The 21,591-nt window shown below is 38.9% G+C and overlaps 1 pseudogene; it reads right to left on the bottom strand.

The window, feature by feature from the left end:
• The window catches only part of LOC137260872 (delta-like protein C), a 31,373-nt pseudogene extending 10,107 nt beyond the window's left edge, over positions 1–21,266 (bottom strand).
• Positions 21,267–21,591: the final 325 nt, after the last annotated feature.

Here is a 21,591-nt window from a genome sequence, read left to right as displayed (position 1 = left end):
CAACACTGTTCAAAACTCTAGTTATCTCCCAAGCGTTGTAGACTGAAGTTATAACCTTACTATAATTAAGAAATACAGTTCGTTCTACCACCATGTATGGTGTAATAAAGCACACTTTCGCCCTGAACTATTATAGTTAAAGCACGAGGAAGCTTGCGAATGTGTGCTTGATCTTTTCTAAGATGCCGTATTTAATAATTTCTAAGCCTAACTTTGATTAATCTATGGCAGAAAACAAACGACGGTGTCTGTGACCTAACTTAAGAATCCTCGCACAGGGCTAATTGACGCGCTGTTCTTTTGACGTGTCAGCCCCCTACGTTAAAATAAACGTTACCAGAAACACAAATGATGAACAGTTTGGTGACCGTTTATGTTCGGGTTAAATATCTTCTCTAGATCATTTTTATCACATCTGTGATTCTCTTGAACCATACAAGGCAAAACGACTGTCTTATTTCTACTACCAACGAAAGATTAGATCAGTACATTCAGCTGAAGCTGACCAATCATGCGACATTCCACGATTGCATTGTGGGAATGTAAAGATTGCAAACTTTACCGTGTCTCTGTAAAGTTTTGAGTAGAACTACGAGGCATTTTATCCTTCAGAAAACATTAACATAATGTTTCCACCGGTGATGTTAGCTGTTTGATGCAACTGCAAATCAAGAAACGGGATGCGACGAAGCAGTTTACTGTGGGAGGCTGTACGAGGCGATGGAAACTGACATCCACCGTGACGTCGGTTAAATTATGACGTAAAGCTAAAACGTTCGATTACGAGTGGGAAGACTGGAATGGCGCAGCGACGTCAACAGATTGTGACGTAATGCAAACAGTGCACATTATCGTCTGATAAACCATTGTAGGCGCCTTTGATCTTTCACAGAAGCATCTTAGAAACAGACATTTAACGCATAAAGAAAGCTGCTTCGCGAACACGTAGGGGATATGGAAACCTAATAAATCCCACTGATCTAAACAGTATTGACAGTTCAATCCCGTTGTCATAAAAATGAAAACAAAATTCAAAATGTCAAAAGACCATACCACCAAGGTTGTTATCATAAAGCTACGAGACTGAGACTGTAACTGTAACTACTATCATATTTTCTAGATTCGTCTCTGGTAATATGACAGCTTTTGGGGGCCATTTTGATAGCACAGTATTAGGTCAGAATTCCTCGTTATTTCAATGTTGTTAATGTTCATCGAAATTTTCAATATGTATTTGTTCTTTAATCATAATGTATTGACAAAATCGTCCCATATAAACCTGACTAGGAACACGCTTTTCCAGACTGGTGATGTTTCACGGAAAACTCACCCACAATAATATGTCCATGAGGCCTATGTATACACAAAGACCTGCTAATGTAGAATGGAAGTGAAAGCGACCACTAATGCGCCTCCTTTTGCATCACTTTGAAATCTTCCACGATGACAAAATATGAACTGATGAACTAGAATTCTGAGGACCATTGAACAGGGCAAATATTATTAAAAGGAATAAAAGTCAGCAAATATATCTATGCTCATTCGGGGATGTCAGATCAGCTTCCAGTGTTTAGTGCTTCCACACTTAGTATGACGAAGGTCATAAGCCACACGATAAAGGCCAGTTAATAGAATATCGTAAAGTAAACCACAAAGTACATAATATTACGGAACCAGCAAGAATAATGTACCTGGAGTTTGATAGATTTTACGGTATTAAGTACCTTGAAATAATGATCTCTCATTAATCAGATCTCTGATTTGTGTTACACCAAGTGAAAGCCCCGTCAACATGGCTGCCTGTTACGGCAAAGGACTCTTTGCATCACATGTTGCATGATATTGCAACAGTTATTTTGCTTTCGCGAGGAAACATTGATCCTTTAACGAACGCCTTTGTCTATTTTCGACACCACGGCTGTGGTATTCCCTTATCGTGGTGACTGACTCCCAGTAAGTATCTCAAGAATGTGAACACCCTTATCCTCCACTGGAGGTAGAAGTTTCTAGAGTTGGTTCTTGAATATGTCATTCTCATTGTAACAGCGATGATCTGTGGCTGGTTTCCAAGAAACTTTCAACATACACATAAACCACTGATCACACAAATAATGTTTGTAAACAGCATGGACCAAATAGTGTAAAAACCCCTAGATGTATTGGATTTTCGTATATGCATTGGTCAGTAGTAATTGAGGTTATCCTAGAACACAGCCATACAACAGAGGACAAGTCTGCCCCTTTATAAATATAACAAACCTACCCATTGTAGCAGCTCTTAGCACGTTCTGAGTTGCAATACATGTTGAGACAAGTGTCAAGGTTAAACAGGTACATGTATTATAGACAGTGTGAAGACAGAATACAAGAAAAGCTCATTGTCACACATATATCAGAAGACTGAAAGCCTAGAGGTTCAAGCGTTCGCTCCCAGGTTTGATTCCCCACATGGGTACGATGTGTGAAACCCATTTCTTGTTTTGCAGATATTGCTGAAATATTGCTAAATGTGGCGTACAACTAAACTCACACTCATTACGATGTATAGAGAAGCATATATAAATAGTGTGAAGTGTGAAGTTGCAATAAAGCAATAACGTCCTCACTACCTAGCGTCACCGTATGTCACAACACAAAATAGTTTGGTTTTCGAATTTTACATGTTCAAATTCCAACACTGTTAATATATCGGAACAACGATATATTTTTATCTTTGTATATTGGGCTGAAACGGAACTTGAGTAACTTTGTAATAACAGGAATATGCAACGCACATGCGATAAAATGCGCATGTGCTCTAGTTGTCTAAGGTCGTGTATTACCGCCTGTGAATATGAATAATTTAATAATATAATTATTATACACATCTAGTGTAGCGCTCTATATGATTAAAGAACTAAAACTCTAAGGTGCGTAGTTGCTTTGTATAAGCCAACAGAAATGTTCTCCTAGCATTACAGTTTTTATCATAACAAGTTCAGTAGAACGTTACTTATAATGGTGCTTTTACACACCCAACAGTACTATTTTCAAAATCTTCGTTTACATGTACTGTTATTACGCAATATGCCACATGAGTTCAGTCACAATTACTGACGTCATGTACAGACAGAATGATATTGATTATTTTGAATGTCCGTTAAACAATGTGTTTGTTGAGCAGTATTTGTTTTTCTACATTACCAGTAAAATTTAAAATGAAAACGAATAAAGTCAAGCCTTCTGTAAAAAGATTTCCTGACAGTAGGTGACTTTGACAGTAATATTTGCTGAGATCTTAGTATCTGACTCCGTGGTATATCAAATATGGTTGTATTTACAAGAGATGAATGTCTCGTTGATAAAAAAGGATGGTTGTGTGACGACAATTCATAAAAATAGTTACTGAACACAAATGTCCTGGTGTATTTTTCAGTTATACATTGAATATTAGTAAAAACAAAAACTAGAAACACGTGTTGTTCAGTCCAGGCAATCTTGGTTCTCTGGCAAGGGCATCAAATAATAGGTCTCTGCTGGTATGATTTTGGATGGTTTTTTGTTTGTTTGCGGGCTTGTCGGCTGACTCTGTTTGCTGGCGATTAGGTGCCTGACTCTGAGGGCGTGGGTTCGAATTCGTGATAGGACTCAACTAAACAAGTACTAGAATTTCTACTTTACTGAGAAAGTGAAATCCCAAATATGATAGATGTTTCATTTTACCACTTTCTAAAAAGGCATTATGTAATCATGAGAGATATTTAACGTTAGAAGCAAGACACATTTACACTGGTCCTAAACACAACCTAAACATTTATGGCTTGGTGCTATTTGTATGTCGGATATGAAAGACAAATGCCATATCTTATTTATGTGAAGACATTGCCGATTTCAGGAAATGCCTCAGAAATCGACCCTATTGGAAACCACATTAGAGCTTAAGCATCAGTACACCATTCTGCCCATGCTGCCTTAGTTAGCCTTGATTCTAGAACAGCCGTGGGTAATCGGAAGATCAAAATGTCGGTAAGTAATGACATAATTTTATGATGCTTTCCTCTAAATCTATACTTTGCCTATCTAGTGGCAGTATGCATAGCGGTTGGTGGTGTTAGGTACAGGAAACTATCTTGATATTTAATAGATGCCATATGCTGGAAATTGACTTGGTCATGCTTATCGATTACACCCAACAGACAGAAATATAATTGTAAGAAGTAACTGTTGTTTCTAAAATCGAAGGCAGATCGAAGTACTTGGTAACTTGATACATATTGGAACTATCTAAAGTTAGATCATGATACCTATACATCCATACACACACACACACACATACACATACACACACATACACATACACATACACATACACATACACATACACACACACACATACACATACACATACACATACACATACACACACACACATACACATACACATACACACATACACATACACATACACATACACATACACACACACACATACACATACACATACACATACACATACACATACACATACACATACACACACACACATACACATACACATACACATACACATACACACACACATACACACACACATACACATACACACACATACACATACACATACACACACACACACATACACACACATACACATACACATACACACACACACACACATACACATACACATACACACACATACACATACACATACACATACACATACACATACACACACACACATACACATACACATACACATACACATACACACACACATACACATACACATACACACACACACACATACACACACATACACATACACATACACACACATACACATACACATACACATACACATACACATACACATACACATACACACACACATACACATACACACACATACACACACATACACATACACATACACATGCACATACACATACACACACACACACATATATATATATAATGTGTGTGTGTATGTGTATGTGTGTGTGTGTGTGTAAGTAAACACATCGTGACGTTGTATTATTTGTCTAACGCTGCATTCCAGTATCCCCCTTATATGGTCGGTACAGAATCGAATCTGAACCATACAATCCAGTGATCAACAGCATGAGATCTACGTATTAAGGGCACGATTACATATGCCATCAAGACTGAACATCCGATCTTCACGGGTCACAACACTATTCACTTAACCCATCAGCATCAACACTGAGTTAACAGAGGCCACTGTAGAAAACAACCGAAAGAAGATTGTGCAGTTGAAGTTTTCACATCTTTTGATTATTTAATCTATTTTGGACCGAATCCAGTGTGTACGGACCCGTGAAGTTCCCGTGGTAGAATAGGCCTTCAGCAACCCATACTTGCCATAAAAGGCGACTATGCTTGGCGTAAGAGGCGACTAACGGGATCGGGTGGTCGGGCTCGCTGACTTCGTTGACACATGTCATCGGTTCCCATTTGTGCAGATCGATGCTCATGTTGTTGATCAATGGATTGTCTGGTCCAGACTCGATTATTTACAGACCGCCGCCATATAGCTGGAATATTGCTGAGTGTGGCGTACAACTACACTCACTTCCAGTGTGTACGCAATCTGTAAATATGAATGCAGTCAAGGGAAAGAATAACAAAACCAAATTACTTACAGTCCTCCTTCAACATAGTCACGTATCCAACAACCATGTACAGACTTGTCTCGTTAAAGGTTCCATACATGCATGCCTGCTTTCTGTTTAAAGTTCAAACCTGCTGTTTGTTACTTTGCACTTATCATAAATTTAAGGATATCCACCGTATCTACGAACTTCAGGCCCAACCCTTATTCTCACCCTAGTGTTTTATGTTTGTCTGCGCGTCACTGTTGAAGTTTGCCACACAACCACAAATTGCCCCGCACTAACAGGACGTCAGTTTGCACCTTTCACAACTTGCCCTGATGAGAACAAGTGAACAGGCAATAAATTTTAAAAACTCCTGTTTCAGCTGACAAGAAATAAACACACCCGGAACAACAAAAAGGTGACAGCATTACACAGTGTAGCAACAGTTTATTGTTGGATTCGTTACCCGTGAAGTATTGACTCTTTTAGGTGAGGCTGTATGAAAAGACGTGAGGGCAATCCCGGCAGCACTTGAACTAAAAGCTGAAGTGGAATTTTATGATGATAAAGTGATACCTTGAAAACCCGAGTAAAGCATAACACCATGTTATGTAACTTCAGTGTTCTGTCTCTCAGCTAAGTGCATTAAGTAAACATTTCACACTGACACGTTATTCCGATCTTGATTGTATGAGTATTGGTTTGACCTTCATGTGGGTTAACTGAACCTCTGACAAGGTCAATTGTGATTTCGAGGCTTGATTTTCTTATCATAACAGAAAACATAATTTCATGAACGCTTTGGTTACAAATAACCTCTTGAAAATCAGATAACTGTAACAGCTTGTTTAACAATATATTGATGTGTCAGAAGTGAAGTCTACAATTGAAGCTTTTAGCAAAACAACAAGTCAACAACAAAAACTACAAGAATGACTTTATCTCGTTCCATTTATTATAACCTTCGCCATGCTTCACCAACAGAAGCAGCATGCCAAAGATATGGCGGGGTGTTGCACGGGTGTTGACTCCAGTAATCGGAGACACCTGTGAATAGGTTACTTTCTTGTCAGTTCGTGTCTCGATCCATCCATTACCATCCTCACCGTTCTTCACCAACACGGTACCCCGAGATCGTGTCTCGATCCATTCATTACCACTTTTGCCGTGCTTCATCAACAAAAGCAGCATGCCACAGATGTTTCCGGGTGTTGCACGGTTGTCGACCCCAGTAATGTGTGGAGACACATGCGAAAAGGTTTTTCTCTTGTCAGCTCGTGTCTCGATCCATTCATTACCACCTTCACCGTTCTTCACCAACACGGTATCCCAAGACCCTGTCTCGATCCATTTGTTACCCTTTTTACCGTGTTTCACCAAAAAAGGCAGCATGTTACAGATATGGCGGGGTGTTGCACGGTTGTGAACTCAAGTAATCTGTGGAGACACCTGTGAATAGGTTACTTTCTTGTCACTTCTGAAAAATATGTACTATGGGGATGGTTTTGGTTTCGATGTGCATATTGTTGTGAGTGAGTGAGTGAGTGAGTGAGTGTAGTTTTGCCCTGCACTGAGCAATATTCCATCTATATGGTGGCGGCATATTGTTATGAGTAGAGTTTGTTTAATTGAATATTTATCATGCTGCTTTGTAGTTATTAAGGTAGAGCTGTATAAATATGGGTATTTGTTAAATGATGATTATGTTATCATTCTGTCAGTCACCAGATGTTGCATCGATAAATGTCAATTTTCACAGTTGAGTTGAAATTCAGTTACTAGCTGTCAGTCATGTGTATTACATTGTAAACCAATGACATGATTAAATGTTTTATCAGCATATTCACTTGCCCGTGTGTGGAATAACGTAAAAGATGTCCTGAGTGAAATGTTATGCTCTGATATTCATTCTATACAATAAAATATCATTCTGAGTGTGTGGTGGTCTTAGTTCATTGAATGATGCATCTTATCATTCTGAATTCGTTATACTCGTTGTCAATCTGTGTGGTGACCTCGCTGGGTGTGTAAGGCAGTATCTGTGTGGTGACCTCGCTGGGTGTGTAAGGCAGTATCTATGTGGTGACCTCGCTGGGTGTGTAAGGCAGTATCTGTGTGGTGACCTCGCCGGGGTTTGTAAAATGCAGTATCTGTGTGGTGAGCTCGCCGTGTGTGAAAAATGCAGTATCTGTGTGGTGACCTCGCTGGGTGTGTAAGAGGCAGTATCGGTATGGTGGCCAGGATCTGTACAAGGTGGCGTCTGTGTTGCCTCCTCGTTCGACTGACCAGTGAATACATCGTCATGATGGTTGACCGAGACAGACACTGAGGTCACCATGACCTTACATGTATGTACTGTAAAAACAAACTACAACTATAAATGAACTGTTATCGGTGAACATTCAGTTGTTTTCTGTCTTTAATATACGTGTTGTACGTTCTGTATTTGATGTTGTGAAACAGATTTATCAGACAAATATATTGTTTTATTGGTTCTGGGTTTTTTTCGTGTAGAGTATGTATAAGAGAGGTTGTGTGTTGTGATTATGTTTGGTGAGAAATGCGGCATGAATGAAAGGTGATTTGGCGGTATGATTTAAGGGAAACGTGTTCCATTGTATAAACAATATCTGTAATATTTCATAAGTTACATTTCTGTCTTTGCCTTGTTCATCTCGCATTGTGATGGTACTTAACCAATTTCCACAGCCATATGAAATCTGTAATAAATGCAATGTTAATCTTCTGAGAAATATGTCGATGTTTTAAAATTTTCGAGAACCGTCAACGGTTTCCTACACCTACATCAATTAATTCATATTGTTTATTATTGGAACGTCACAGCTAATGATGTGAATTACATTTTTCTAGCTGCCAAGACTCTTCAAATTCATGCCTACATATTGGCCATATATGGTCACAGCTGACTTCGGTATTGGGAAATCTGGCCTATCTTGATGATAAGTCTATGTATTAGTAACGAGGAAAGCACTGGGTAAAACCACAGGCATCCCTTTGTGAACCAACTGCACATCCCTTCTCGATGGTATTATTTATGCATATTTCATGGTAATATATATGCATATGAGTCCAAAGTCCTGAGAAATGAAGCTCCCAAAAATATTACACAAACAGAGGTATCCCTCAAATACCACTCAGAGAAATCCTTTAAATGATTGAGTCGAAGCGATTAAAGCGTTTGAAGATAGATGAGAACAATGTGTGAAACCCATGTCTGGTGTCACTGACCATGATATTGCTGGAATATTGCTAAAAGGGCGTTAAACCAAAGTCATTCACTCATTTACACATAAAGGAGATCATTTTTCGCAAGATCGCATGGTACGTGAGATATCTTCAACTGTCCCTTTTATGTCGAGCACTATGTCACCAGCTTCAACCATGGTATTTCTCAAACAGTTCACAAAGTGGGTGATAAAAACGAGCATGGTGTTTCTTTTAAGGATTTGTTCGAACCTTTCTTCAAGGTTCTTCCACCAAGTTCCAAGCCATCAACTTCAGAAAAACTTCAGAAAGATTTATTGTTAGCCGGTGAAGGGCCTCTCCAAATTTCAGACATCCGTGATAGTAGCTATAGTGATGGGATATATTTTATATTTATTCCATATGTTCTGTGTTGCCATGGGAATGATGTACTTGCATATTGTGAGTCAGGATACGCTCATCTGCTCCTCAACACATCGTCTTCTTAGGACTGGATAGTGATTCACGGATACATTCTCCATGACATGTAGCTAGATACTAGAAAGGACAATGATTTCATCACATCTGTCCTGTTATAATATTGAGAATCACCAGATTGCTCGCACCAAAGATAACATATATCATCAAGTTACTGTTTACTATTATAAAGTGATTCACTAAGAAGCTGTCATCGGAATGTAAGTTTAAGTTCATGTTGTATGAACGCTAGCCACATTTATTAACTGTATTCTAAAGTTGGGAGTCTCTATAGCTACGAATTTCCTGTTTATTGCACAGAGAAACGTTTTGGTGTGCATTTTACACGCTTTTCGCTTGAAAGTCTCATGCTTCATTATTTCCAGCCACAATGCAGATTAATGGCATATGCAGATTAAAGGTTATCATAACAACGTCCAGGTAAATTGTATTCAAAATGCAAAAACTGTGTGGACGGCAGTTTAAAATGGTAAACTCATACGCATAAGCACTCACTTATTCCACTCATTTCAGCGACCTACTCATGGACAGAGCATCTAGTGCCTTGAGAGTCGTGATAATCACGGATATTGTCTTGCGTTGACGTCTATATTAACCATCAAAACCAGTTTTCAATTATTTAATCTAACATCTTGCAATGTGTTACATACACGTGACTTAATAAACAACTGAATTTCGATTTCTTCCTTCCTCGTCTCTCACCACCTTGCATTTTGATCAAGGATCAGGTTGCTGTTTGAGGCATGCTTTATTCTTACTCGTTGATATTCTTCTTCCTCGAGTCACTGTTAAATTGTTATATTTGCCTAATCTTAATTATTTACAGGTCCTCAGGCTATTGTCGGGGTATTGCAGACTTTGAAGTTAAACAACATTACGATATTGCGCCATATTTTTAAGAAAAGACATTTCTTTAAACGGATTTCCATTTCTTGAATATGTGAGCAAAACTAGCAACTAGTAAATGCTGAGTGACTGTATTTCTCAAAGATCAGAACTGAAGAGAGAGAGAGAGTTCACATTTAAAGTTACATCGGCAACATTTCAGCTATATCGTGACAAAAACGTTGTAAATCCACAAGAATACATGTAAATAATAAAAAATCTGTCAACAAAGGACACTAAAATCAACTAGTATATCACAGTAATTTATAAGTAAAACTAGCGTTTATCTCTAAAACGTGATTGCAAATGTGGACAAGACGGTATAAAGATGGGCTATAGATTGCCAACAACTGAAGGTAGATCACCATACTAGGGACCATGGGGACGTACAGTACACTTGCTTCCTGCATGGACCCTAGCTGGATGTACACCATCCATTCAGATGTTAGCAATTTAGACACATCTAGCAAAACATTAAAAATACACATGTACTATGATTAAAAATAGTGGGAAGTTTAAACGTACTTGGAATGTTTTGGGAGTTACGTACCCTCTCAGGAGGACAATAATTTTACGGTACTTTAACCCCCCTCGAGGATCATAACTGATAAGAGTTTGCGTGGAACCATCCATTGAGACGAAGACGAACAGTGCGTGTTCATGCCGTGAGGAACTGCAGATTGGGTACATGTACGGGGTGGAAACCAGCTTATTTCACTACAAATGATTCCCGAGGTTTACACATTTTGCTCAGTCAAATCAGTAATCACTAATGTAGTCTCGGAAAATAATAGAACTTTAAATGTGAGTTCTGTTTATATAAAGTATTTAAATACTGGAATACTAGTTGCCGTATGTAGTTTCTAACTCAATTTACTAGAAGATGTTAGATGTAAAAACACGATTTAATGTTGCGCAAAAGATCATTTGAGTACACAACAACGCGTATCGATGTAGGCAAATCTGGTGTCATCAAGTTTGTTTTGGTGATCTACCTTTAGACCATTTTTGCGTGGTACGAGGGTTGGCTGAAAAGTTCTAAGCCTCACTGTGAAAAAAAGTTACAAAGTCCACGTTTGTAATTTATTTTTCTACATATTCCTCTTCCAAGTTCACACACTTTTGCCAGCAATGCTGCAAGGCCCGAATCCCGGTCAGGAGGAAATCTTCTTCAGCTACCCTAAAAATCAGTCACAGCGGAAATGACGTCATCATTACTTGCAAAATGGCGACCGGCGAGTTCCTTTTTCATTTTGGGGAACAGGTGGAAGTCAGAAGGAGCCAAATCAGGTGAATAAGGAGGATGGTCAATGAGTTCAAAGCCACAATCGCGGATTGTTGACACGGCCACCACCGATTTGTGAACAGGCGCATTGTCTTGGTGGAAGAGGACACCTTTAGCGATCATCCCTCGTCGTTTGGCTTTGATTGCTTCTCGCAACTGGTTCAGTAGATCAGCATAGTATCTGCCGTTGATAGTTTGACCTTTTTCAAGATAATCAATGAGCAGAATACCCCTGGAATCCCAAAAGACTGATGCCATCACCTTTCCAGCTGAAGGAACAGACTTGGCTTTCTTCGGAGCTGGTGAATCAGGATGCTTCCACTGTTTTGACTGTAGTTGTGTTTCTGGTTGAAAGTGATGTATCCAGGTCTCATCCATGGTTACAAATCGTGCCACAAAATCATCGGGATCTGCTTCAAAACGACGCAAATTGTCAAGGGACTTCTGGAACCTGACACGTTTCTGTTCTGCTGTCAAGAGCTTTGGCACCCATCTTGAAGAAACTTTAGTCATTCCTAATTCGTTGGTGATAATATGCTCAACCCTCTCATGAGAGATGCCCACTACACTAGCAATATGTCGAGTAGTCAATCGTCGATCATCCATCAACAGATCGAGCGTGGGTCATCATCAAGGCTTTGTCTGCCACGCTTAAATTCTGCAGCCCACTTCTTTACTGTGGAAAATGAAGGAGCATCATCCCCTAGAGTGGAGACCATGTCAGCATGTGTTGGGGACATCCCTTTCTTTTGCAAGTACTTGATGATGTATTCAGTTTTGTCCATTTCTGATGATTTCAGAGGGTAGGTTTACCAAAAGAGCTGTAGTTGAGATAAAACTATTAGTACGTTTGTAGTTCTTGTGTCTATGATTCACTAAATGATTGTCCTCATTGGTGGCAAACACCTGTCTCTACCTGGTGGGGAAAAACCACTCAGGCTGAGAATTTTTCAGCCGACCCTCGTATTGTCCAACGTAGTTTATACAATGTATGTTAGCTATCTTTCTGTAATAGTCTAGTTATTATGCAGTCTTACGCAGATTTTGGTATGAAACTCATCAGAGAAATACTTGCTGTAGTCAGGACATTGATGAAATACTGCCGACGTGATTAGAACTCGTAACTCACTGTGATTGTAATGAAGGTTTTTTCTCTTCCTTTCAGGTATAAATGAGTATTGTACGAGCGCTTCATGTGATATGAAATTAAATCAAAAGGATGAAAGGTCACATGGTACATAATTTACTTGTCTGCATGCAGTGTGTAACATCATGATATTCCAGTAGAGCAGGTTGATGCTCATGATGTTAATCACCGGTTTAAACGCAACCATTGACTAACCGCACAGTATTCATGAGTGGTAGGATAAACAAAGAATAAAAGCACATTTCACTTTTTCGTGTGTTTGCTTTCACTGTATCTGTTACGTTTACATTTTTATTGCTGATAAGGGCAAATACAAAACTTATTATTTATTATTACAATTATGAGTTATCAAGTAAATGTCCAGAAATAACGAAAGGGAGAGAACTCGTGTTTTCTTATTCGTATGCTTGGTAAACGTCTATACGGCTTGTAAACATTTGGGGGAAAATATACCAATATAAAGATGCTGTATTAAACAACAATATCATGAATGATGAACTGTTACTGATATTTGTATGTACGAAAGCAAGATATTCACAGACTACCACGTTTTCTGGTGCGCATTAAAGTTCGTGGTAGTTGACCCACCCTCTCCATCACCAATGAGATTTGCCCGTATTAAGGTGGCACATACGTCCTCAAGCCTCACCAATACATATACCTGTTTTACGTTTCGGATTTTCTGTATTTATAGTGCTCAGTTTACGAGGCATTATATACTCTGTTAGAACAGAAACGCATATAAGAATGTTTATGTTTATTTTGAAACATCTTGTAGGCTTTATGAGTCAATGAAACACAACAAAATTGCACACTGTGAATGCAGACCTATCCGTCTTTGGCACCAACTAAATTTAGACGAAAGTCAGTTTGAGTGTCACAAGGAGACGTGTGGTGGCGCTGAAGTCAGTACCTAGTGTGACCACAGTGGGCAGCCAGAACTGCACGGCATCGCCCCGGCATCGAGCGAATAAGTCTCGAACGAATCTCGTGTTTCCCGATCGCAGCCCACTCTGTCTGTAGTGCCTGTGCGAGTTGGCTGAGGCTGAGAGTAACGGCGTCGCACCCGTCTGTCCAGAGCATCCCACAGATGTTGGACCGGGTGAAAGTCCGGTGATCTTGAGAGCCAAGCACGTTGATGTTGTGGTTTTGTGGTGTGACGTGCTGTGTTGGGCCTGGCACAGTCGTTTTTGAAACAACTCCCTCTGACGATAAATGATTGCAAGTAGGCGTTGGCGTAGGATTTTGTCACAGTACCGTTGAGCTGTCAGGTAGAATTCTGCCGGCGATATCTCACCCGAAGCCGTGAAATGGTGCTTTGGTGAACATTCATGCGCTGGGCGGGTGCACGTTGATACCGGCCAGAATCTAGAAGACCAATGGCGATTTGACGGTTGGTTTCACTTAGACGTGGCATTATGTGTTATTCAACAATATTCCAAATACAGTGAATAATCGACAAACAGCGATCATCCTTTTATATCCACCAGTGAGACTATCTGATCCCCTACTTTCACGTGAATTGTGCATTCTGTGATACTACACGCCAAAATTGAAAATTATGCTGTTAAAAACGGGTATTTTACGTATGGTACTTTTTGTTGTGATGTTTCAAGAGCAAAACCTTTTGTAACATGGATAACGTTTTAATTCATTGCTAGATGAAGTTGCAATTTTCATTATGCGGTTTTTTTGGGGGGTCGAGTATATGTGATGTATTAAGTGAGTGTGTTCAGCATTGTGTGAAGTAGGCCTGGCACTTGCATGTGTCCATCTCCTAAGAAGGAGGGAGAGCATGTGCTGGATCTGTTACCGGAGACTGCAGGCTGTAATAAGCTTCACGTCAAAGGAATGTGAACAGCGTTTGTATATGTGTATGCAAAGTAAATAAGACACTTTACTATAAATACAGCTCTGATATAAAGAAATATGTCCTATAAACTGGACCGAATGGTCAGCTACTACCAGCAAATGTTACGTAACAAGCAGAGGAGAATCTAGAACCATCATTGCGACCAGAGTGCCCTTGTGCAAAACAATGATAGCGCTAAGGCTACCTCACGTCTATGTTACGCTATGAGAGTTACAACAGCTACTATGACCAGGACCAACAGAGCTTCAATCAGGTCTGTTTAGGGTCCTGTACAGAACAACACATGAATAACTGCAACACTCTTTTATCTCAAGTTACAATATGGCCGGATATTAATGTGTTCATGCTCTAGATGTTCGCCATTGAAAATAATATTCCAGATACATTAGCAAACGGGTAGATGTTTCAGTACTGAAGTTTCGACAAAACAATCCAGCCGAAGGTACAATGGGCAATGATTCATAGCAACGGGGTGCAAAGACACGCCATAAATTCATTTAAGAAATGTAGTTTATTTGATACATGTCTTGAGACAACGGCTAGGCTGCTTGAAGCGTAAAATGATGATTAATGTATAAGCAGATATATTTTAAACAAAACACAATAAAGAAAGTTAAGGGCCTTCTGAACTGAAGCGTTAGTAAAAGAACAGTTGACCGCAACTGCGTCCTCTGAGTATGGTGGACAAGAATGGTTCTCACATTTGTGAGGTACATACTTTGCACACTGCAATATATATATATAAACAACGTAATATGAATGTATCGATCATAAATATTCAGTGGGAACATATGCACTATTGTGCAATCGTGAGGCAAATGTGATTTTTTTCAGCCAGTGTAATTTCTAAGGATTACTGATGTGTATGAAAGAGTGTAATCATCTGTATGAGCATAAACTAATTTAGCTTTAATAGTAGTGTATATGACTTTAAACGTGTATTGCTGTACGTTCTCTTGCATTTGGGATTACGAGTTGGTCCTCAGTGACCTATTTATGGACTCTCTATGTCTTGTCATCGTATCCTATCGACTTGACACTATGCTCATAACACCATTCCCTTGTCCAGACTTCTCATGTGCATTACGTGTCGCTGTCATTCTGCTTGAAATTTCGGATGGTTGTATTGGTATTAATTTCTCATCGCTGAATACGTTACATGTACTGTTCACTAACTACCTATAGGCGACTTTTAAAACATCAATAAATATACTCAAAGACATTCAAAAACATTACAGTTGTTTATTCGCAAGATTTACAAAACTCAGGAAATATTATATCATCATATATCTTCAGATGAATTCAAACTTGAAATATTTGTCACTATAAGTAAAACGTAGATGACACTTCCTCTGTGTCAGTGGTCCTTCAGGGACACCTCCACGTCATCAATATCATGTCATCAGCTGTCGAAAGAATATGGGTGGATGTTATATTTTCACCCAAAGCGAAAATCAATCAGTATCATTTAATGACTGACAGTCATCAAATCAGGCATCAATATTTGTGATAATGGGACACACGAACTGAACACTACAAACTAATACAGAAATATCGAATAATATGATCAAATAACATCTCTAACCATAGAATTTCCAGTCTTTTATTATAGAGATATTTTTACGAATTACATCTAATTTGGTGAAGATAACACATTAATTACCTAAATTATTATCTTTCCTCTTATTAATTACAATTACATGCTCAAACCAAAATCGAACGCGTCACACTATCACGAAGACGATGAGGACAGTCATCCCAATTAGGTATGATAAATCTCAAAACTCACCGTCCCTCCACCTGCAAGAGAGATCGTGTTTAGACAAATGATAACATTCGAATTACGTGGAAACTGAAAAACACTCATTTGCACATTCATAAGAAATGTCTCGTCACAAAAACATGGACAGGCATATCAAATGTCAACATGAATCACACTGACATATGTTCTGCTGTTCAGCATTGGAACATTGACTTGTATGACAGGGACATTCACATGTCTATCGTAATATTCTAATGTTAATGTGGTAGAATTTGTGCAATGCGACAAAACCCTTTTCACTTTCATACGAAATGCTTGGTAAAAGCAGAATCTTTTTTGCATTATTCCCACTATACAATAAACCTGTGGAGAGGAATCACCTCCAGCAAGGATAATACTCGATGTTCGCAAGTAGTTGAACACCTGTCACCAAAGACAAGGCAAACGTAGCAAATGTCTATATGATAAATACGATAACATATCCTGTACACGTCAATATAAGGAATTACAGTAGCATATGATAGATCACTCGAGCGGTAAATTTGCAAATGCTATCCACATATCTACCCTCAACTGATCGAAAACTAATACTAGAGCACTGAATGTAACTCTTGCAATGTTCACGGTAAGGAAATGCGCGAATGTACATGAGACATGTTGACAACAAAGATTGGAACTGGTGGAATATTGCTCGGCATAAAGGGTAATTCTGATTATTAACATATTTAAAGGATATTCCGTACCATTCTGACAGGTGACCACAGTGTAACCCTCGGCACATTAACACGTGGTGGGAGTCTTGCTTATGTCACATGTTCCTCCACTGAGGCATTCTTCCCCGCCCGTGGAACATACATCTTCTGGAAAATGAGGAAACACCAATTGTAGCCATCTTATATGGATAACTATTGATGAGATTTGTTTCAAGATTGACTGAGAGGCTGTGATGGTGGTACTATATCAATTTGTGTGATATTGGGTGATCACAATAATGGATGTAATTCTGCAAATTACATTTTCACTATTTGCATGTCTACTCTGACTTCACGCAAACTAATTTCAATTTGTTGCCTGAAAGAAAATAATTCAGGGTATGCCTTGATTATACTGCAAGGCGTCCAAACCCTCAGTATGGATAAATTCAATTTTCACATTCGAAAACTGGGAGTTGTGGGGCCGTCTCCATTCAAATATATCACTTACTTCACCATGTGTCCCGTTGTCAACACGACAGCCAGCCTTTATATACAAAGTCACTCATTCAAGAATATTCGAGCACATACAACCATCGCCATCAACGTAGAATTCTCTAGTACCCTTCCGGAAGTAAACAGTTTTTCAAGGGAGGCCACTCTAGAGCACTCCGTTAAATGCCTGCAGCCAAAACACTAAAAGCACTGAACATTATGATGACCCATAATAACATTCACTTAAAACTTTAAAGATTGTGATCCAAGTAATAATTATTACTTAATAAATAATACAATTTACAGCAAATACACTCTCGTAACAAAAATATATTACAGACCCCTTCACTTTGTGGGCATTTCCAACTTTTTCTCATAACAACATTAATACAATTAATACAATTACTACAACCGTTCCCATTATCATCTCGTAGTTAATAACAATGGTCTATGACCGGTCTACTGACACCTGCTTTTTACAACTATAGCTCTTAAAGCTTGTAATTCTGTCTGTGTACAAATATACAAAGGGAAACGTTTTTCATTACCTTTGCAACATTGCAATTCTTGTTCCGACCCAAATGTTCTCTTTTGATTTATTTTATATGCGTTCAGTCAAAAACACGGAGATGCCTAATTTCGTTTCACGGAACCTAAACTATAACAAAACATCAGATGTAACAATAACAACAATTCATAAACCTGTGCGTTGTATTTACCTATGCGGGCCTCTCTATCTCCAGCATAGGCTCACACATACAGAAGAAGGACCAGTCAGTGTCTGTGCAGTTAGCATTGGTATGACAGTCACCAGCATTACTTGCGCACTCACTGATGTCTGGAAAAACATAATAGAAGAAAATATTTACAATTTTTTTTGTTTTCTGTTTCTCATTGAAGTTGACAAGAAATTTGTGCGTTCCCACAAAGCGTTCTATCCTAACACAGCCTGGTTCCCTGGGTTTGATGCGCCGGCACTAACGCTCCGACACTGACCCAGACAACCACTGCCGAAAGACGGGCCATACATTTACTATAGAAAAATCTGAAAACGGGTGGTTAGAAGTTTTTCATGGCATTTTCATCGATACTATGGCAAAGTGTACGCCACCAGAACAACGGCCATCGTTACTTTCAGTGTTGGAAAACGTTATTTAAGCACTTTCGAGACACGAAAATCGTCGTTACATGGGCGATATTTAAACAATGACACTCCCTACTTTCATCACCGACATGTACTTTGATATTTCGTACAACAGACATTTTACTGAACGTGGTGTTGAACGGCAATTACTCACTCAAAGGTTACCGATATAGCTTACAAAATGAGTGCTCTCAACTTGTTCGGACAGACAAAATGTATATAAACACCCAGCGTCTTACGACTTGCAAATTGGACTTTCCCCGCTTGGCCCTGATGTCATACTGTCTATAAGGTTCCAGATTTATGTGCGCAAAGTGTCCGAAATTAAATGTTTCTTTAATACAATATCTGACCCATCATGTAGTCATCTTCATTGTGAAATGATTAACTTTCATATCTGCAGGTAACCCGTTTCGCTTTTGGCTCCTGTGAAGCCAGGGTTACATGTGCAGACAAGGTTTGACGGTTTAGTGGCATCAGGCTTGCACGTTCCTTGATTGTTACAGTCTCACAGGGGTCAGCTGAAACAGAAAAAGTTCCATTTTACGTGGCTGGCTCAATCCTTCCTAATATTTCCTGGGTAATACTAATATGACCCTTTGATTGGCCGATAAAATGTTTCTTTTAGAAATTGTTTTATAATTATGTCTGTAATGGATCTACATCAGGCACCTGGTGTATTTTCATATTCAACTATTAAACGTGATGCCTGTGGGTTTACCCGTTTCACACTTGGTTCCTATGGAGAAAGCATTACATGTGCAGAGTGCTACAGGTGGGTCATCGTTGCTTGGTTTACATGCCCCTTCCTTGTTACATGTTTCACCTATGCAAAACAAAGAAATGGCAAGGGGAATAATCATGTAAGCATACCTGATACCTTAATGATCGTGCGGCGGTCTCGTGACCGTCGACAGAAAAGCATATTGACTACAACCAGGTTTGATCAAAACCCATATTAACTTTGAGAGACCCAGATGAGGACTTCCCTATGATTCAACCAATGAGATTGTTTTGCTTGACGGCATTCCCTTTAGGCTTATAGTTAAACATAACTTAATTGCTTTGTCATGAAAATAGAATTTCTTTTCTTGGCTAAATGGGAATGTTTTGGTTTTTAGAAGCTTTCTTTCTCTTCCGTAATTACATAACAAAACGTCCTCTGAATATTGCATTTCGCGGGTCCATAAAAACAGGTATTGACTTCATCACCAATCAGTAATTGTATATAGTACTTAAATGAATTTGCTATTTGTCGTACACCATACATGTAGTATGCATGGCCAGGAGCATGTTCGTCTTTATTTTGCTTTTCTTCGTCTCCAGGTCACATAATAAACATGATATTATACCTTTTCGTTGTTTTCACAAAATTTGCTCGTTACAAAATGAAGGAGAAACTTACTTGGAAATATCAAGAATTGCCTTTGCATATCTATATGACGAGTACTATTGACGGGAAAAGGTAACATGCTCAGCTTTATGTGGGCATCTGTTATCGTCATTATAACAGTGTGATTCCTAATAGCCTGTTCCACATTCAGATAATGTACATAATGTTACATGAGTTAACAGACTCTGATTTTAAAAGAGGTTTGATGTGGGTATATTTTGCTGCATACACGCTGATGAAAAGTACATGTCATGTAGTATAACAAGAACCAATTACTCTCATGCCAAAAGACATTGATGACAGTGTGACCATTCTACATGAACAAACAGGTCATGAATCATTCATACGAACATAGTCAAAGTCTGTGAAAACAATTCGTCTGTTGATTTACTCATTTCAATTAACAATAACAATTAATATCAACATATTTACATGCATATAACCCTTAGATATCATTCATAAGTAAGTGTACTATGCCAGTATATATTATGTATTATAGCTAAAATGGATAGAATCATCGTTAAAACGCCTGCACGGTATCAGAGATGAGCGGGCCACTGTAACTTGATAATGCCCGGAAATCCTTGACGACGGGCCATTGTCAAGCCCGTTGTTAGGTGACGTCAGAAGTAGCTCAGCTGTTGAAGTTCAAACACCTAGGGCTGGTTTGAACTTGGGTTCATTTTTGACCATATATCTGGCTCACATTTGTCAAATGTACCAGTGCACTTTCTTGCATGTGCCAACCATAACAATTGTACCAAAAATTACAACATACAGCAATGAAAATAGCGACTGGAACTCGAACGTTGTTGAGAACTGAAAACAATGGCGGCTGGTAGTATGGGCAAAGCTCAAGGTCGAATGTCGTCACTCTCAGTAGTGCCGTCATCTGTGTTGTTCTATGACGTGTCCATATTTGTAAATAGTGTGTCAGTGACCTCCGTCCTTTGTTGTTAGCAGTAAATGCTTCTAAACCGATGTCCTTGTTTTTATTCTTATTTTATTAAAATTCCATTCATTTTAGCTATAATAACGGCAACGCTATTTTTCAGGGCATTATCATTTGCAGGAGCCCTCGAACCTTTCAACTGCCCTCCTTTGTCAAGCACTTAATGAAAGACCTCGGGCTTCTACAAATGATAATGCCCTGAGAAATAGCGTTACCCTTATAATACATTCCAGCGAGCAATGCTACATCTAATTTATGTGAATGTGTTGTATTTACTACACGTAAAAGGACATTAAACTTACGCTGAAAGACCACATACTGGCGAAAGTCCTTCATCTTTGGATATGTTTATGGCTCTGTCCCAGTGCGCTGAACTGTGGCTTAAATCAGGCTGATTTCGTATATATACACATAGTAATAGCAACAAGGGTAGATCGTCACGTGACAGTATAATGTGACCACAAACTCACTTATGATGATTCGTTTATACTTCATTTATATACATGAGGTACTGTCAAGAGTGAGTGAGTTTAGTTTTGACGCACTCAGCAATATTTCAGCTATATGGCGGCGGTCTGTAAATAATCAAGTCTGGACCAGAAAATCCAGTAATCAACAACATGAGCATCGATCTGCGCAATTGCGAACCGATGACATGTGT

This window comes from Haliotis asinina, chromosome 14, assembly GCF_037392515.1.
Source record: "Haliotis asinina isolate JCU_RB_2024 chromosome 14, JCU_Hal_asi_v2, whole genome shotgun sequence".
Taxonomy (NCBI): Eukaryota; Metazoa; Mollusca; class Gastropoda; order Lepetellida; family Haliotidae; genus Haliotis; species Haliotis asinina.
This window is presented reverse-complemented; position numbering and strand designations above follow the sequence as displayed.